This window comes from Rhodnius prolixus, unplaced genomic scaffold (genome assembly GCF_049639745.1).
Source record: "Rhodnius prolixus isolate KJV_2025 unplaced genomic scaffold, Rpr scaffold_10, whole genome shotgun sequence".
Lineage (NCBI taxonomy): Eukaryota > Metazoa > Arthropoda > Insecta > Hemiptera > Reduviidae > Rhodnius > Rhodnius prolixus.
Window position 1 is genome coordinate 26,511,945 of NW_027411615.1, and position 18,453 is coordinate 26,530,397.

The 18,453-nt window shown below is 33.7% G+C and overlaps 1 protein-coding gene and 1 non-coding gene across 2 annotated transcripts in view; both read left to right on the forward strand.

Moving 5' to 3' along the window:
- The window catches only part of LOC141457202 (uncharacterized), a 477,911-nt gene that overhangs the window by 26,841 nt on the left and 432,617 nt on the right, over nt 1-18,453 (forward strand). The window lies entirely within an intron of this gene.
- Nucleotides 17,399-17,505, forward strand: LOC141457383 (U6 spliceosomal RNA). Its single transcript, XR_012460367.1, has one exon. It is a non-coding gene; the product is annotated as a U6 spliceosomal RNA (small nuclear RNA).

Sequence of the window (18,453 nt, forward strand, 5' to 3'; positions counted from 1 at the left end):
ATCTGCGCCAAAAAAGGCGAAGACCGTTCCTTCGGCCGGAAAGATTATGGCGACTGTCTTTTGGGATTCGCAAGGAATAATCCTGATCGACTATCGGGAAAAGAGTAAAACTATTACAGGTGCATATTATTCATCGTTATTGGACCGTTTGAAAACCGAGCTGCAAGAAAAACGCCCACGACTGGCCCACAAAAAAGTCCTTTTCCATCACGACAACGCACCAGCTCACACCTCAGTAGTTGTGGTCGCAAAATTAATGGAAATAGGGTTCCAACTCGTTTCACATCCCCCCTATTCTCCAGACTTGGCTCCCTCGGACTACTATTTCTTCCCCAATATGAAGAAATGGCTGGCGGGAAAAAGATTTTATTCAAACGAGGAGGTGATTGCAGAAACGAATGGCTATTTTTCAGACTTGGACAAATCCTATTATTCGGAAGGGATCAACAAACTAGAGCAGCGTTGGACGAAGTGTATAAGCCCAAAAGGAGACTATGTTGAAAAATAAAAAAAAAGGACCCCAAAAAATTAAGTAGTTTTTATTTTTGCACGGACTTTTCAAACGACCCTCGTAGATATATACGTATTATGTTGGAATATATTCTAGGAGTTTCTTTAATGTAGGTTTGGAAGCAGCATCACCTTCTTCGTTCGGCACTCTGCTTTCTCTAATTCCCCTAGCGGTATTCTCACTAGAAAACTTTTGTATCGAAAAACGGCTCACTTAGAATCCTCATAAAGAGTTAAAAAGACTTCTTACTAAACAGAACCACAGAACCGAAGTAGTGAACAAGAACAATTGCTTGGTGTCACTTGAACTCCTGTCCCATCTAGAAGAAAGAATCTGGGTTCCTAACTTGGGCTAAATAGAATCTGGAATTAATCCATTTTGGATAAAAAAAAAGAAAAGAAAACACTATTGGGTGCAAAAGTCCATAAATGTGTTTATGGTGCTCAGGCTTTTCTGACTTAAGGATTTTAGGGGGAATTTTCAGCGGTTTTGCGTCGCAACCCTTCTCCTCTACGTCAGATTACAAGCTCTGAATAGGAACTACTCTAGAACCCTTCGAGGACCACACTTTGTTTCTACACTTCAAACACTCTTTTTGATACCAAACTAGGAAAAATAGTTCAAATTATCTATGGAAAACCTTTTAGATTTAATTTTTATTTTGTTTTTGGTAATGTTTACTCCCACGATGTACTGGTATTCCTTGTTGATCTTCCACATTGGGTGCTACCAGCTCTCTTCTCTTGTTTCTTCCGATTAGGAAGTCTCTTTCTTAAACCGAGTGGTCACGACAGAACGTTTTCCTTCATATACAGTCACTTAGTACACAGACACAGATTGCGTTACCGTCTCTCTTTAAGATAAATTGTACTTTTTCGCTCTCCGAGGCAAACTTCTTTACTTAGACTATAAGTCTTGGTTATGTAGAGAGATCTGTGAAGAGATTTATCACTTTCTGGTGATCTTCTACTAGCGGAGTTTCATCAGATTTTTTTCCGGAAACTTACTCTTCTTTACACGGAGAAGACTATTGGATTTTAGTCTTTAAAATGGAATAATTTATATATCTGTTTGTAATGATGATGATAATAATAATATTGTTTTCCACTCTCCCCCTCGTCGACTGGATTGATGAGATAAGAGGGGATGAGTGGGATATATACTCAAACATACCTGGGCTCCACCCTACCTTGCTGGGCAAGGTGCCGTATGTGGAAGCCCGAAGGAACCGCGTGCCGATCCAGCTCGAGTGGCTAAAAGAAGAGAGAAGATTAAAATGATGAGGGGCGCTAATGACCTCAGCAGTCGATGCGCCCCAAAAAAAAATAAAAAATAAAATATTGTTAAACTAAATCTTCCATGGTTTTTATCAGTTCCAATCGATCAGCTAGCCGATTTAGTATAATTACGTTGATAAATTCCGTTATCATTATCGCTGTAATGAAGTTTGCGGTAGAATAAAATGTAAAATGAGGGCGAGTTGTATCTGCAGGGGATAGATGTAACTGCTCATGGTTGGAGGAGATAACTAATAGCGAACTAGCGGCCCAGGATATCTGGCTATGCTCCATCCAATCACTTTATTTACTCCGCATAAAAAACACAATCCTAAATTTAATGCTTTTTCTTTTATGCAAAAAAGAGGACAATAATATGAATGACTAAAACATTCTAACGTTATTATTTCCATTAAAAGAGGATTTCAAAATAAGCCAATTATAAATTAATTTTTTTTTCTTTTTTTAATCCCTGCAAAACTGCCTGCGTTTTCAGTTTATCTCTCCAAAGGATTCTGTATTTTACATAAATCCGGTACTGAACAGAATGCTTTTAAATGAATTTTTGTGAGTTACGTATTTAGCGGTTTTGGGATAATTGATTTTATCGGTCACCGATTTCCCATGTTTTTTTACTTCCTTTCCAGGTAAAGCGGTTATGGCTGAATTCTCTGAAATTAAAGTTTTCGCGGGAGATATTCGTTTTTTAACCGGATGTACCATTTTACAGGTTGTTTTTTTTTCCACTTTTTTGAGACTTCCTCGAATATGGTTCCAATGAATTTCTTTGAACTTTGTACACACATTGTATTTATTGTAGTCTAATTTCTTTTATTAGACATATTTTTCCAGAACAATGATTAAGGGCTTTTCTCAGAGGAGATTAAAGAAGGAGGTAGGATCCCTTAAAGTACAATTTCAGAATAACGCACGGTTTTTTTTTCATGTTATATAAAGGTGGGATAAATGTGATGCTGAAGTTCTAAGATTAAAAATTTTTTTCACACAAATAGGCGAATACAATTTTTTCGAAAAAGTTTACAAAGATAGTTTTTTATTCTCGTATGTAGGTAGAGGGGGGCACATTTGAACAGAATTTACATTTTCTGTTACAGAGCGCACAGAATTTTACTTTGTTTTCTACAACTTTCAAGTCTTCTTAACAGATCTACATCAATAAACAGTCGGTACTTTACATACATATCTACATTTTTTAATTTAAAAATTTTGTGTCAAATGTTAATATCTTGCCCCACTGGTGGAGGTAGCTTTGAACACAATATAAAATAGAAAGAAATGATATTACTTTACTCTGAATCTACCTTCTATCAGTTATTTCTCTCATTACTACATTACTTTCTCTTTTAAACCACTGAAATCTAGTTCAAAAATCAAGAATGACTCAGTTCGGGTACCCGAAGTGATGGGTTTAGGAAGTTTGAACAAAATATTCGGTTTGTTGCGCTTCTTAATGTAGGTTCGGACCACTTTCCCCTTCTCTGCGATTAAACAAAAAAAAAAGTCACAAACTTGCAGGTCGGTAGGGCACATTTTAACTGTGCTGTTGAAATGTGCCTCCTCTCCTTCCATAAAAGAAAATATAATATCCAACACTTTTTGCAAGCGAATAGACTTTTGTAAATACTAGATTTAAAAATAAGAATTCCAGATGTTAATATGGACTAACAATACTAACACCTTGTCCACTACAATCTTCACAATACACTTCCAAAGCTGCAACAAAAATTTTTACTTCCACCTTAAAAAATATAATATTCCTCAATTCTGACTTCACGAACAATGAAAACAAAGGGAAACTCTGTCAATTATACAACAGGTCTACCTACAAACATATGGAGAAAATTACCTATCATAAATGTTTTAAATATTTGACGAGGAATTAAAACTGTTCAAAGGTGCCCCACTCTCCCCTACATTACGAAGATCAATAACTGTTAGTTGAATAGTTTTTAAGTAAAATTATTTAAAAAAATGTGCATATCTTTTTAAAAACTTCAAAAAATGAATCTAATTAAACATTTGATTACCTCTATCACGCCATTAAATGCAAGACAAGTATTCCATTTTTATGCCCTATTTTATTGATAATAATTTTTCTACAGTATATATTTTTTACTGCTGGCCCATGTTACTTATCAGAAGCACTAAAACGTCTTTTAAATTCAATGTTAAAATTAAAATTAATCAATAGGAACAATTCTTTCAAATCAGAGACGACAAGTATTATTTGAGAATTGAAAAGATTGAACGTGATATTTATTAGCTTTCTCTTTCTGTTTTTCGAGATGTATTCGGAATACTTTGTTTGCTTTGAGTTTTTTAAACAGTTTTTTTTCTCAAAATTTGGCGAGTTGATTTCAATATTCTAACTTGCGCAGAAGATTCGTGTATGGAGAATAGGATTTTAAGAGAAAATTGAGTGAGTAGACGCACCAGATTTTACTGAATTTCTGGCGGATTTTGGATTTCCATCCATTTTCGAGATGTACTCTTTATTTAGAGAGAAATTTTCTGTCGGACACTATACTGATGATTGTGTTAATGTTGGTTAAACTGAAATCAATTTTATTAACGTACTTGTTAATATTGATTGATTTTTTTTTTCAGGAACATTTTATTAATATATTATTTTTATTATTATTATCAGAGAGAATTAATAGATTGTTTTAAAACGGCAAACACAATTATATGGAAACTCTTACTTGAATTATAGAGTGTGTTTTTAAACCATTTCTGTGTTGTAAGCACTTGTAACAGTATTTTATACGGGAGGAGTAGTTCAGTACAGTGAAAGGGTGTAGGTTAAAATACTGCAGCAGGATATTAACTGCAACAATAGGGTTGTTCTCCCTTAAATAGAGAACATAACCCTAGCAGTAGTAGATTCGCAATAAGGGCAGCTGAACCCTCAAGTGTTCAACTCTACTTTAAATAACCGTCCACCAAGATCTCGATTTACATCTAAATATACAGTGAACAATTTCGCTAACATTATTTAAACTTACAGACAGAGAAGAGACTTAAATTACTAGCGCTCTATAATATATATACACCCAAATTAGAAAAATTTATTAATGCTATTTAAAAAGAGAAAATGGTTAGCTTTGAATTGGGCTCGTCACTCTTAGAGAGTAACAAGCCTGCCCAACAAAACCTTATGTCCTGCCCTAAAAGCCGTTAATGTCCTAGAGTTCTGTTAGCCCCCTACCTCGTACTTCTCCAGCCTTCATGTATGGTTAAAGACCTTTACCATTTATCTACGTCACAGGAGGCTGCAAAACCTCAACTTCCGTATAATTTCAGCGTCGACCTTTTCACTTCTAAAGTAGAAGCATTCAACAACTGTTTAACATTGAAATATAAAAAATATATATTTTTTATTTAGCTAGAGGTCAACTAAAAAAATTTAAATATCTGTATTAAAGTGAAGTAATGCGCCTATTTTTTCAGGCAGAGCATAAGGTCCAACTACCAATTAGGTGTCGTGGACGGAGGCGGAAGCTCATACTTTTACTATTAATATTTTTTCCAACAAATAAAAAGTAGTCATACGCGAGATTCGAACTGGGGATCTCCTTCTTACAAAGCCACGCTGCTGACCACTAGACCAACGCCCGTCCCTTAATATCTGTATTACTGTTAATCCTTAATTAAAGAAAAAAATTATATTCACATTGAATTTTGCTTCCCCAAAACTTATTAGCTGGCGAAACAGGTTTGGTTCCCTACCAGAACGATTATTGCACCACCGTTTGGTAAATTCTTCCCCTACTTTTCAACTTCTCCACTGCTCTTCGACGCGAAATAATCACCCTGTGGCCGCAGAGAGCCAAATATTTCTTACAACAGTCTCGCGAAGCAACACAGACGAACCAGGAAGTGAGGCGCTGTTTCCTTCTTATTTCCTGGCAAAGCTTTCACAGAGATTCTGGGTTTAATAACCCCTTATCCAGGTTCATCGGTAGAAGAAGATGTTTTCTGAACACTCCTAGCCACATGAGGGTGGTCGGTTACTAGAGTAACCTGATTTCAACCTAATTTCAGGGTCTTCTCAGTCTATCCAAGTCTTTCAAGTAGTATCATGTTGCATAGTTATAAAAAGTTAAGGTCTGCTAGTTATTGTTTATAAAATAAATAGTATTTACCCAGTGATGCCGAACCATCCCGTTTATTCTTTGGGGAAATTAATATCAGACAACATGATGTGATTACAATATTACTCAGAAGGATCTAAAAGTAAAGAAAATATATTCAAACTTTAGAAAAGTTATAATCAAAAAGAAAATTAAGAATATTCTTTAGATCTTGGTACAAATGGTTGAAACTTTTTTTCTTTCATCCAATATTGGCTTCAACCTAATCTCTAGCTTTGCAGCTGGCATCTTATTAAATAAGAGTTTTCGCCAATGATGTACTTTATTCCTCTACAGATCGATTACATAAAAGATTGAGTATTGACATGTTTCAAAGTACGATTTTAAGTTTACGTAGCTTTAAGGTTCATGGTAAAAAAAAATATTTCAAGTAATGGTAGATGGTAACCTCAATAAAGTGACGAGAAAACAAGCCACAATTATTATACAAGATATCCAAAAGTCTCAGCAAAAAATAAATAAATAATTTATTTATATTTTTGGCTCAAAAGATGATTGAAAAAAAGCAACAGATGAAGGATCTAAGTATAATCGAAGGCGACTTTCAGGCAAAGAACTTTCAGGCAAGATCTATGATGGTGAAAAACTGATAGGAGAAGGGAGATTTATTGTGAAGAAAAACAAATTTGTGGCCACAAATGGTAACTGGGCGATCACACAAAACGAGGAGATCAATGGCCAAAACGCAGCACCTCCTGGTAGAAGAATTGAAGTATAAATAAACAACTAGGAATATAAAGAAACATTTTATCGCCGGAAACAATACCTCTATGGTTTATATCACAAACATACACACAGACAAAAATAGTGACTTCCTGTTTTGGACAAATGGGTGATAAATGCCTCATAGATAGTACAACAATTAGCTCAGTTTAAATTCTTACAAATTATTACAACTTCCACTACTGTTAACCGATTAATTTTAATTCTGCTACTAAAAAAAGGGTTAAAAATTTCATTAAGGTTATGTTGGTAATACATTTTTATTATTCAAAGTGTATTATTTATTCATACAGGATAACGAATTTATCGCCTCCATTAGTGCGGTGGCAAATGACAAATTAGACTAAATAAAATACTCAAATTTATTCCATTATCGCATTAAGTCAGTAGAAAACTTTTACAAATAATGGTTTTACACACGCTATCTGGTATATTATCAGAGTCTACCAATTTCAGAATCATTAATTTTATAGTCTTATTGTAGCCTATAAAGATTGGATCTCCTCCAAAATAATGTTTAAAAACAGAACACAAAAAACCTGATTTTAATGAATTAACGAGCTATTTTTTGGTACAATTAATCAACATTGCCTATTAACGGGTTGTGAGTTGTAAGAAGTTCCTAATAAGAGAAAATTTAAAGGCCAGCTGCTGGATTCAAACCTGGGGTTCTCGCGTGGGAGTCCAATACGCTAACAATCCTTCCCTCTTGCGTTGCTTTATTGTATTATACGGTTTTGCAGTCTGTTATGAGAATAAGTGTTAAATATGTTCTGAAATTAAACTTTGGCTCCTTGCTGTTAAGAGTCAAGTTGGAGGAATGTTCACAGCCAGATTTATGAGTTTTGAGAGATACTTTGCACAAACACTAAACCTAATAATATTTTTTGTCTCATTTAAAGGACCTCTTAAGACGTATTCCATTTAAAAACAAAAAAGGATTTACGTAATACATCCTCTTAGGAGAGAGGAATAGTTAACATTGCTGGACTATAAAAGTTGTTGTTTTAAAAAAATTAGGAAACCTAAGTCAAAAAACTTTTTTTTGGCATTAGCTTCCGCCATACAGCCAACATCGTCTAGGTGCATATCACTAGAATATCACTCACTCTCCATTCGTACTTATAAATACATTCGCTTCACACATTCATCCCTCCACTATATACAACTATTTACACACAAACTTACAGCTAATGGATGGATCAGTACTCTATATTCCTGCCATCCTTATAGCTTAACAGAAATTAAAATCACATAATCCTTCTCTAATCATTTTCTTCCATTCATTCTAATCGGCTATAACTTTTAAATAAAATCTTATTTCATTGAATAGATTGCTATAGATTTAAGCACATAGATGTTGGTGGAGAATATTACGAGTCTTCGTAGCGAAATGGTGCATCTAAATACCTGTATATGTCGTCAAACATTCGTTTCCTTTCTACCACATAACGTGGACATATCCATTATTATATGTTTGAAATCCTCCTCCTCATTGCAATCTACGGCAAAGAGGAGAGGACCTTTTGTTGATCCTGTGAAGATACGATCCGCACACCGCGTGGTTCTCTCTCGGTCTGCTTATTGTCGTAACAACCCATTTATTAGTGACAGTTCCCTTAAACCATGGTTGTCTAGGTAACTGATCTGCCATAGTTATATAGAATCTCCTTTCATTACCATTACTGTAATCTGTCGGCCATTTTTGTAATGCTGCTTTTGCAATTGTACACTTAAAAAAACTTCGCAATCCTTAAATACCAAGTTACACTCAATTATTGTGTCCTCTATTGCTTTGCGACTTAACTTCAGTATCTTTAATTTAAATGTCAAACAAATCATTTTAGTTGAAGGAGATGATGACAGAAGTTTAATAGAACCCACTTTCACCAAATAAATGTATTTAGTAGGGAACTTTATCAGTAGAACGCTTGTCACTCTAATGGCGGTATCATTTACTCGCAAATAATAACTTCCAATCTCAACAGTGCATCTTTTGTTTATTGAACTTTATTTTGGTTCTGAATTTTTGCAATTTTTTGGTTATAAAGATTTATTGGCAGAAATAGCTTTACAAATATCTTACTTACCCATCTCAGTAGATGGCACCATCTTATTCGTAAGGCTTTGTGCTCCTCCATCAGTTTGACCTGCAAAATTTTCTGGGTTGAATTTTCAAATAAATACCAACAAAAAAATGCTCAATTTTTAGCTATAAAATAGTGCCGTAAATGGAAAACTTATACTATAGTAACAAATTAGGCGCCACGGTAGCCGAGCGGTTAGAGGCGAGACCTGTAAAGCTAATATGTATTGTGGTACTGGGTTCGATTACCCGGTCTTGGCCTGGGATTTTATTTAATGGTTAATAAAAGGAATTTATAAAGTATGTTTGCTAGTCGCCTCCGTCCACGACACCTAATTTGGTAGTTGGACGTAAAGCCCCGCCTGAAAATATAGGCAATTACTTTACTTTACTTACAATGGTAACAAATTTCAATGCTTAATCAAGTTGCCCGTAACTTTTACTTATTTATTTTGTTATTAATGTAAGAGGGCAGTATTATCGTGGACTTTAATGATATTTGATATTGTAAATACTAAAAACTTCGACATCGCTTCATGCAAGAATCCAACAATGTTGGACCACTTTAACTCTAGTTAATCCATACCGTTATGCCCTAGACACTAGGTCTTAAACTAAAAAGGGGTTTTTATTAAAAAGCCTAGGAAAGCAAGGGACTAATACTAGTAACTTCGCAATCCGAAATTCCTCAACTGGATCCTGAATCATTTTAAAGAATGGATTATTTTTACTTTTGAAGATATTTCGTTCCAACTTAAAGGATTTCCTTTTGAATTTCATATAGACAAAACATGTAATAATTTTTTCTCGAAATCTATTTGATCTGCGATGTTGCAAAAAAGAACATTTATAAAGGAGGATTTGCCCCTATATTTTAAAGAAAATCTGGGAATTATAACTTTTATAGAAAAAGAGAAAAAAAAATTGTCAAAGTTAGGTGTTTTTCAAAGTTCAAAGTTACACATTTTTCGTGCACTTTTTGAGGATCAACCCTACCGGACAATATAACAATATTTAATAGACTAATTTTTCCTGTAAAGAGAATTTTTCGAAAACAGCTAACTGAAATTCTTCGCAATTTTTGTTAAGGAAAGGGATTAATTAGATTTTCCTAGGGAGCTTCTTACAGCGAGAGATCATGCCCTAAGGTTGGCAGTGCCCTGATAAAAGCTCTGGGCGCCAATGACCTCAGATATTGACACGTCATAATAAAATGGATACATAATTAAATAAAAGAAAGATCCTCTGTGAATAAGTAAAGTTCCAGTCGGTGATTTTAAATAAAATTTCCAAACATTTACATTTACATGGAGGGCAAACCATTATCGCAACAATTTATGAACCCTGTTTAGAGACCTTGAAGAGAACTGAGACGAAGTTTTCATGAATAGAGGTTTTATTGAATAGGTTTTATAATTGAATGTTTTTCCTTGTTTTTGTAATTTTCTTGGAGAACGTTTTACAGAATGCAATCACTTTCTTGGTAGCTGTTACGCCCTAAAAAGCAACAAGTATATTGTACACTGCTATATATTTAATCTTAATTTTCTGCCAACTAAACGTTTTGTAACGCAACTCTTTTTAAGTATGAAGTATAGAACATTGTTATAACAGAAACATTTAATTATGAACGCAACAGTTGTATTCGTTGGTAATTAATGGAACAGATTGTAAGGCTGTTTAAAGTCACTTAATTATGAATTGTTTCTTTACGGTTTTAAACTCTCTCTTCAGAATACTAATGTCTTGAAAGAAACAGTTCTTATTTTATTTTATTTTTTAAATTAATAATAATATATAAGTAATTAGAGAATAAATTTGCTATGAGGTTAATGCTTTGGATTCCCACTTGGAGGTCCCGGGTTCGAATCCAGGGCTGCTGGCCCTTAGGTTTTCTCTTTCTAGGAGCTTTTTACAGCTCACTGTCCAGCAGTGCACTTAAAAAAGCTCCGGGCGCCCATAACCTCAGATGTTGACGCGCCTCAATATGGTATATACAGGGTGATCCATTTAAAACGCACCAATCGCTAATAACTTTTTAGAAAAGCGGAATTCCGGAAAAACCCCACAAAGTAAACTATATGTTTTTTTTTCAAATTTTCCATCCCCAATGCTGTATCTTCATTTTTGGCGTAGTTACGGCCAAAAACTCTATTAGAGTTTCATAAGGACCACTGGTTTCGACAATGATTATGAAAACTACATAAAAAAAAACTGTGAAAAATGACGATGACCCCGTTCCGATATCCCTAATATTAGTCGAGAAATTTAAGATCAAAGATACAATTTTATCTATTCTTGATCAGTTTTCAATATTAATTTTCCACCAGAAATACACGTTTTGGGAGGTCCTCTGACTGTGAAAAATGTTATTTGTGACGCAAAGAACAAACATAATAATAATTGAAGGTTTTAAAGAATGTAATGGTTGTGGGTGAATCAGAATAAATTTGTTTTATCATCAAATAAAAGCAACCATCACATCAGTTTAATGTACCCCATATGCAAGACTTCTTTACCTATGATTATGGTAAGAATATCTTTCCAGGGTGTTGATCTAGTGATCAAGAGCGTTGCTTTGTAAGTGGGAGATCCCCCAGTTCGAATCCCGCACATGGAGTCATTCATAATACTTGATACATCATAATACGTTTTTTAATAAAATGTAGTCAAATTTGAAAACTAGGCCAAAAAAAATCATATAGTTTACTTCGTGGGTTTTTTCGAAATTCCGCTTTCCTAAAAAGTTATTAGCGATTGGTGCGTTTTAAATGGATCACCCTGTATATATTTACCAAAAAAAGAGAGAATTGTCTGATCCTTTGGACAGATTTCCTTTAGACTTTTCTGTAAATTTAACAATTTTTTTTTCTTTAATATCTTACTCAGCGTAAAAGTAAGTATTGTAATCGTGTTAAATTTCAATTTTGTAATCAAAACGTTTATCACCGGTAATTCAAGTTTTGCGGTTACCAGATAACGTAAAGAATAAAAATAAAAGGTCTTTTTGTAACCTAATTTTTCTTCAGCTTGTTCTTAACGCCCTTTCAGCATTTCTCTTCAGTTTACCAGCTAAGGTTATTGCATTGTTATTTGTCCGACTGATTGCTATTCAGAGTGCATGATTCTTAGCTCTCTCCCTTTCAATCAGTTCTGCTATTATGTTCTTGAGAATTGGCCTCCATGGTATTAATTCTGAAAGGAGTTTCTCATGATGTTTCTATAGACAAAAAAAGAAACGTTGGGGGTTAACTAATCTCACTTCTAAGTGGAGATATTTTTTTATTCATTTCTTACTCTTGGTAGAAGGAAGTATTGCAATTGAATAAAAGTTTTCGTTATCAATTTTTTAACAGAAAAACGCTTTTTAATATTCTGAGAGTTCAAAAAAATGTGTTTTTTCATTTTGAATGATTTGATGCTGTATTGATACCGAAAGGAGCGTTAACCATAGAGCGAAGAATTTTAGACTGCAAGGACTGGATCCTTTGGAGGCTTAAGAGTTTAGTTGAACCCCACAGTTCAATGCTATAGACCCAGACTGGCTTTAATCGTATACTTACATAAATAAGTCTTTTGTGGTCCAGAGTGGGTTTTGATCTGTTATCAAGTAGTCTTTTCAGTTGACGGAAGCTCCTATCTTTAGATTGTTAAAGACAGGAGCTTAGAGGAATGCGTCGAAATGTGGCGTGTTATGATTTTGTCTAGTTCCGGTTTATAACCCATTTTTTTAACCAATTTTTCTGTGAGGTGGAACTGCATGTTTTTAATGGCTATTTAATGAATCCATTTTTCAAAAAAATAAATGTAAGTGAGTTATTTTTAATTATTTTTTGAGACTTTCACGTACAATTTGGGAAAAATGAAATGTCTACCCAAAATTCCGAATTTGCTGAATATGTGCGACGGGAATTTTGTTTTTTGGGTAATTAGTTGGTCGTCTAACAAGGAAAATAAACATCCTGCTTTGAAATTATTGAGGTTATACCACATTACGGGTCCAACCTCATATTTTAAATCAAACTTTGATACCAAAACTAGCTTTCTGGTACCAAAGTAATGTGTAATTCATTAACTACCCATTTTGAATATTTGAAATTTGTGAATAGCCTATTTCCTGGTATTGAATATTAGTTCCTTTCGTCCTCTAATATTGTTATTTACAAAGGCGGATAGTAGCTTTGTGGTGTGTGTGTGTGGAGGCGGCAGAAAGGGGATGTGGCACTGTAATATGGTTTCATCCTTCAAATATCTCACGGCGCTATTACTATTAATCGAAAGATATTGGTTCCAACATTCTTCTTCTTGTAATAAACTCGCCAGTTTTCGTACCTTAATGTATACCTCATTTTAATTAAATTTACTGGAAATATAGGGTACTATGTTTGAGGGGAAAGAATCTAATTTCGACGGAGATGCTGCTTGTTCGTGTTTTTATCAATAGTAATTTCAGAACCGTTTTTTAAATATTTTTAAAACCCAAGTATGGTTTTTGTTTTCATATTTCAATAACCCAATGTTCCTTAAGTTGTATTTCCAGGTGCCTGTTATTAATTTTTGTTCTTTATTTAACGCTTATAAAATTACGCTCCTCGAAATTCCATTCTTTTTATGCTTAAAATCAAAATCAATTGATTGAATTGATGCTTCCAGTAGCCCAATACCTCATTATGGTCTCCTCTAGCACCTAACTGCTATTTTTAGTATTCAGTCCCGGTTCAAAACCGATATTTCCGATAAATGTCGATATTTTGCACGATTAGAACAGACGGATATCGGTGATAGTAGATAGCGGTGGGTAAGTAATGGAAATCTTCCAGGAAGAAGAAAGGATAACTCTTATACTTCCGGGAACCCAGTTCGTCGCCTATCGTTCATGATTTCTCCATAAATACTTGGAGCCATTAAATGAATATTTCACTTCCCAAATTGATTAACTCCATCAATCAAAAAGTTGAGAAAAATGAGAAACTAGTTATATAGAGTTTTGTTTTTTAAATTCCTGTTAAACAATAAATTCAAATAAACGATTTGGACTGAATTGCTGTAGACGTATCTTTTATCTAACGACATATTTAACGGCAGTATAAGATGGAATATATCGTTATTATGCTACTGAGGTCAGTTTACTGTAATTGTCTCGTATTACATCGTTCGCATTAAAAAGCAAAGTATATACAGCAGGGTGATCCATTTAAAACGCACCAATCGCAAATAACTTTTTAGGAAAGCGGAATTTCGAAAAAAACCCACGAAGTAAACTATATGTTCTACTGTTGTATTGCAAGATATTCTTTCCGCAATCAAGTCACGAAGTCTTGCATACTGGGTGCATTAAAATGATGTGATGATTGCTTTTATTTGATGATAAAACAAATTTATCCTGATTCACCCACAACCATTACATTACACTACGTGTTTTAAAATCTTCAACTATTATTACTTTTGTTCTTTGCGTCACAAATAACATTTTTTGCAGTCAGAGGACCTCCCAAAACGTGTATTTCTGGTGGAAAATTAATATTGAAAACCGTTCACGAATAGATAAAATTGTAACTTTGATCTTAAATATCTCAACTAATATTAGAGATATCGAAACGGGGTTACGTCATTTTTCACAGTTTTTTTTATGTAGTTTTCATAATCATTGTCGAAACCAGTGGTCCTTATGAAACTCTAATAGGGTTTTTGGCCGTAACTACGCCAAAAATGAAGATACAGCATTGGGGATGGAAAATTTGAAAAATAACATATAGTTTACTTTGTGGGGTTTTTCCGGAATTCCGCTTTTCTAAAAAGTTATTAGCGATTGGTGCCTTTTAAATGAATCACCCTGTTTGTATATTAAGAAGTCGTCAATTGTGTTGAATAAAGTGATTTAACTAAATTTTTATTACAATTTAAATTAGACTATGGTGTTAATCAGATTGGCTTCTGAAATAAATTATTCATTATTCAATGGCTAAAAACCTTTTTGCCATTTATTAGTGTTAATACTTGATATCAGCCGAAATTGGTTTTGATTATTATACAGTTAGGAGTCAATAAAGTGTTCAGTCATTACAATTTAATAAAATTCAGAAAGTGGAGTCAATCGATTTGGCAAGTGAAGCATTCATATTTAACTTTTATTTGATAAAGATGATAGCTCATCTATATGCTAGATTAGCTAAAATAAATCTATCGCTAATCCCCAGCTCTCCTAAGGCAATCCTATTGCTTGTAAGATGGAAACTTTCTCTGTCACTTTTATTATATAATAATTCCCAGTATATGTTGCGGCAATACAATAGAGTGGTAAAACACTCAAATGTAAATCGCGGAAAACTTAAATAACTGTTTAGAATTTCCCTTCATGTGATTTCCTACAAACTAAGGGGTAATTATCAATGAATATTAATTGCACTAGAATTGCATCTCAGATTAGAGGAGGTCTTAAACCCTCCCACGACTCCCTAAAATGAATTTTCCTTGGAATCAGTTTCAAAATCAAAATTATGGGTAATTAGTACCTAAATAAAATTAAGGAAAATTGATTTCAAGAAGATCATATGTAGCTGAAAATAGTCTATTTAAGCAAAGAAGCATTTGTTTAAAGCAATAATTGAAGCATTTTTTTTCAATTTTGAATGTTTCAGTGACTATCGTTTTTTTGGTGTGATTGCGGTCACACGTGCAAAAACGCATTAGCTCATTTAATAAAAAACCTATTGTATAGTTCGCAAGCGACCTCAAAGATTAAATTGGAAAATCTGCGCAATTTCCAATAACCACAGCAAGAAGATAGCAAAACACCTGACCTAGGATTTGCGAATCAACAACCTTCTGGCAAGAAAAGAAACCGAGAATTAGATAAGATTACCGCGTGATTTTCTCGAGGCGTGGCCTCTCTTTTTTACTAAGACTTCTCGAAGGCGAGCTATTTCAAAATTCACTTTCAACACTTTATATACACAGTTAATGTGACCAGAGTGGAGAACTGCGCCTGTGCAGTAAGCTCAAGCAAACATACCGAGTCTTTTTGGTGTAGTTCATTAACATTCGTACAACGTTTGTTTCTCGACATCACGCTGTTTAAAATTAGATTTTATCAGATAAAAGCTGTGTTTATGGGCAGTAAAAAGAATTTATTAGAAAGGCTAAACTTCTTGGAGCCTAAAATAGGTGGTTAAAGCAGTGATATCAGATAGGAGTAGCCTAAGTTTCGAGGAACATGTGGGAGCCGTATCATTAATAAATGCAGACTTATTTTGGGTAAGTTCGAACTTTTTTTCAGTTAAACATAAAATTCTAGCAATACTTTTAAGATCTAGGGCAACATATTGCCCACTAAAATGGGATGCTGAAACCAAAAATCACCCCAAAATTTTGTTATGAAAATGTTTCAAATAAAAGAGTATGATCTTTATGCCAGCATTGCAAACACATAAGTAATAAGCTGTGATTATTTATAATTATATGTGTGACTGACTGTAAATTATGTTCGTATGGTTAGACTGGGCACTCCGCAAAACACTGAAGTCTCCCTGGCGAATTGGTTGTCTTGTATTTAGGTAATAACCATCCCTTTATTAAAACGTTTCTGCGAGAAAAGATTTTAGGAATCATTTTTGTTATTCTGCAAGCAACAATTCAATTTGAGTCCTGAGATAACATGTGACTTCCCCACCCAGATTTATAATGCTTCTTTTCAATTCTGTTTCAGGTGAGTCCATATTACTTTTGCTCAAATTGAAAGGATAACAGCTTTTTTAAAGTAAGTTTTATAACTAAAATATTACAATAGTTATTTACAAGAAGTTATTTTACAAGTAAGAGAAATTGCACTTCTCTTGCACAAGTTCACGTAATGCCTAAACTTGTTCAAGGTCTTGAGAAAATACTTTTCTCTAGTGTTTTCAATCTAAAAGTTTTGCTACAATCGTTTCAATAATTCAGAAGATGAACTCAAATGTTATACAAAAAGACTGCTCAACTGAAGTTAGATAGATTATTAAGATTTTAGCATCGGATTAACAACTTTAGCTTTAGAAGTTAAAAATTAATAAACAAATTAAAAGTTCCATATTTCAATTTAATTTTTTACGAATAATAATTTTTTATTGTACTCACAATCAGGTTAGTAATCTCGCTGTTAATTAGTAGCTCCTATTATATGAATTAGTAACTCGAATTTTATGAACAGTATTTCCAGGAAAATATTCATCATTGTCACTAGAATAGTCACTATATTGTCAGGTTAGGACCCACAGTGAAGGTTACAGAATTGGAGGTTACTAAAAATTAATTAAAATTAAAAAAGGAAAATTTTAATTGACACCATTAAAGAGTTATTTTTTCACTCATATTTTCTCTTCAATAAAAAATTTTGCAAAACGCTATATGATAAATTAAATTCAATTGGCCATACTATTGAGATGAGCTCGTTGGTTAAATTGGTCAGAGATTATATTGTAATGTAAAGGCACTGTTATTTCGATTATATATATATATATATATATATATACATATAAGTGACCTATTTCTTTGTTTTAAAAATAGTTCTCTATGGCACTTAAATGTCCTTTTAAATTATTATTTTAGTAAAGCTTGCGTTACTATTTATTTATATATACGTTTATATATTGTACTCGCTTCGGAGGTACATATACTAAAATTGGAACGATACAGAGAAGATTAGCATGGACCCTGCGCAAGGATGACACGCAAAATCGTGAAGCGTTCCACATTTTTTAGGGTGCCACAGTAGCCGAGCGGTTAGAGGCGAGACCTGCGAAGCTAATATGAATTTTGGAACTGGGTTCGATTCCCGGTCTTAGGCCTTGGATGTTATTTGATGGTTAATAAAAGAAATTTACAGTAAAATATGTTTTCTAGTCGCCTCCGTCCACGACACCTAATTGGTAGTTGGACGTTAAGCCTGAAAAAATAGGCGGTTACTTTACTTTACATATATATTTTATATATATATTTTTTAAGGCGCGTTAACATCTGTGGTTTTTGGCGCCCGGAAGTTCTTCCAGCGCACTGCCTGTCTTCGGACAGACTACCTAATATTAATATCTACCTATAAACTATCTACACAACTATTTATGTCATTGTAATTATGACCATGTTCTACAGTTGAATATTTACTTAACTTGTATATTTGTCTAACATAAATAGAAGCTTATCATTTCTAAGACATTTTAGTGTATCGACAGGTAGATTATTCGCCTTAATATTAATATTTCTATTTTTAATATCTCGTAGTTTAAGAGAAAAAAATAAACATAATTTTTAAGTAGGCCAAATATCGTGGGTGTCAAGGAATACCAGCATCAGTAAAAAGCTGGAGGGGTTTTAACTAAACGATAGTAAGGTTGCTTTGATGTTTCAGTTGCGAAATAGCGTTTTTAGGAAAATAGTTTTTTTTTTTAAGAGAAATTTTGAGTTCTTGTGTGGGTGTGTGTGTGAGAAAACGGAAATGACCAACTACAGGAAGCTCTAATTTGATAAATTTCTTTGATCTTTATTTGGGTTGATTATTTATATTTAAATTTCTGTGCCGACTAACCATGGAAATTTTTTTAAAATGTTTAAAGTTTCCAATCTCTCCTCCTGCACTTCTGAAGGCAAACAGTGCATCACTTTAAATAGGCCATCGAGTCTAGACCATCCTCTTTACATAGCCTTAATAAC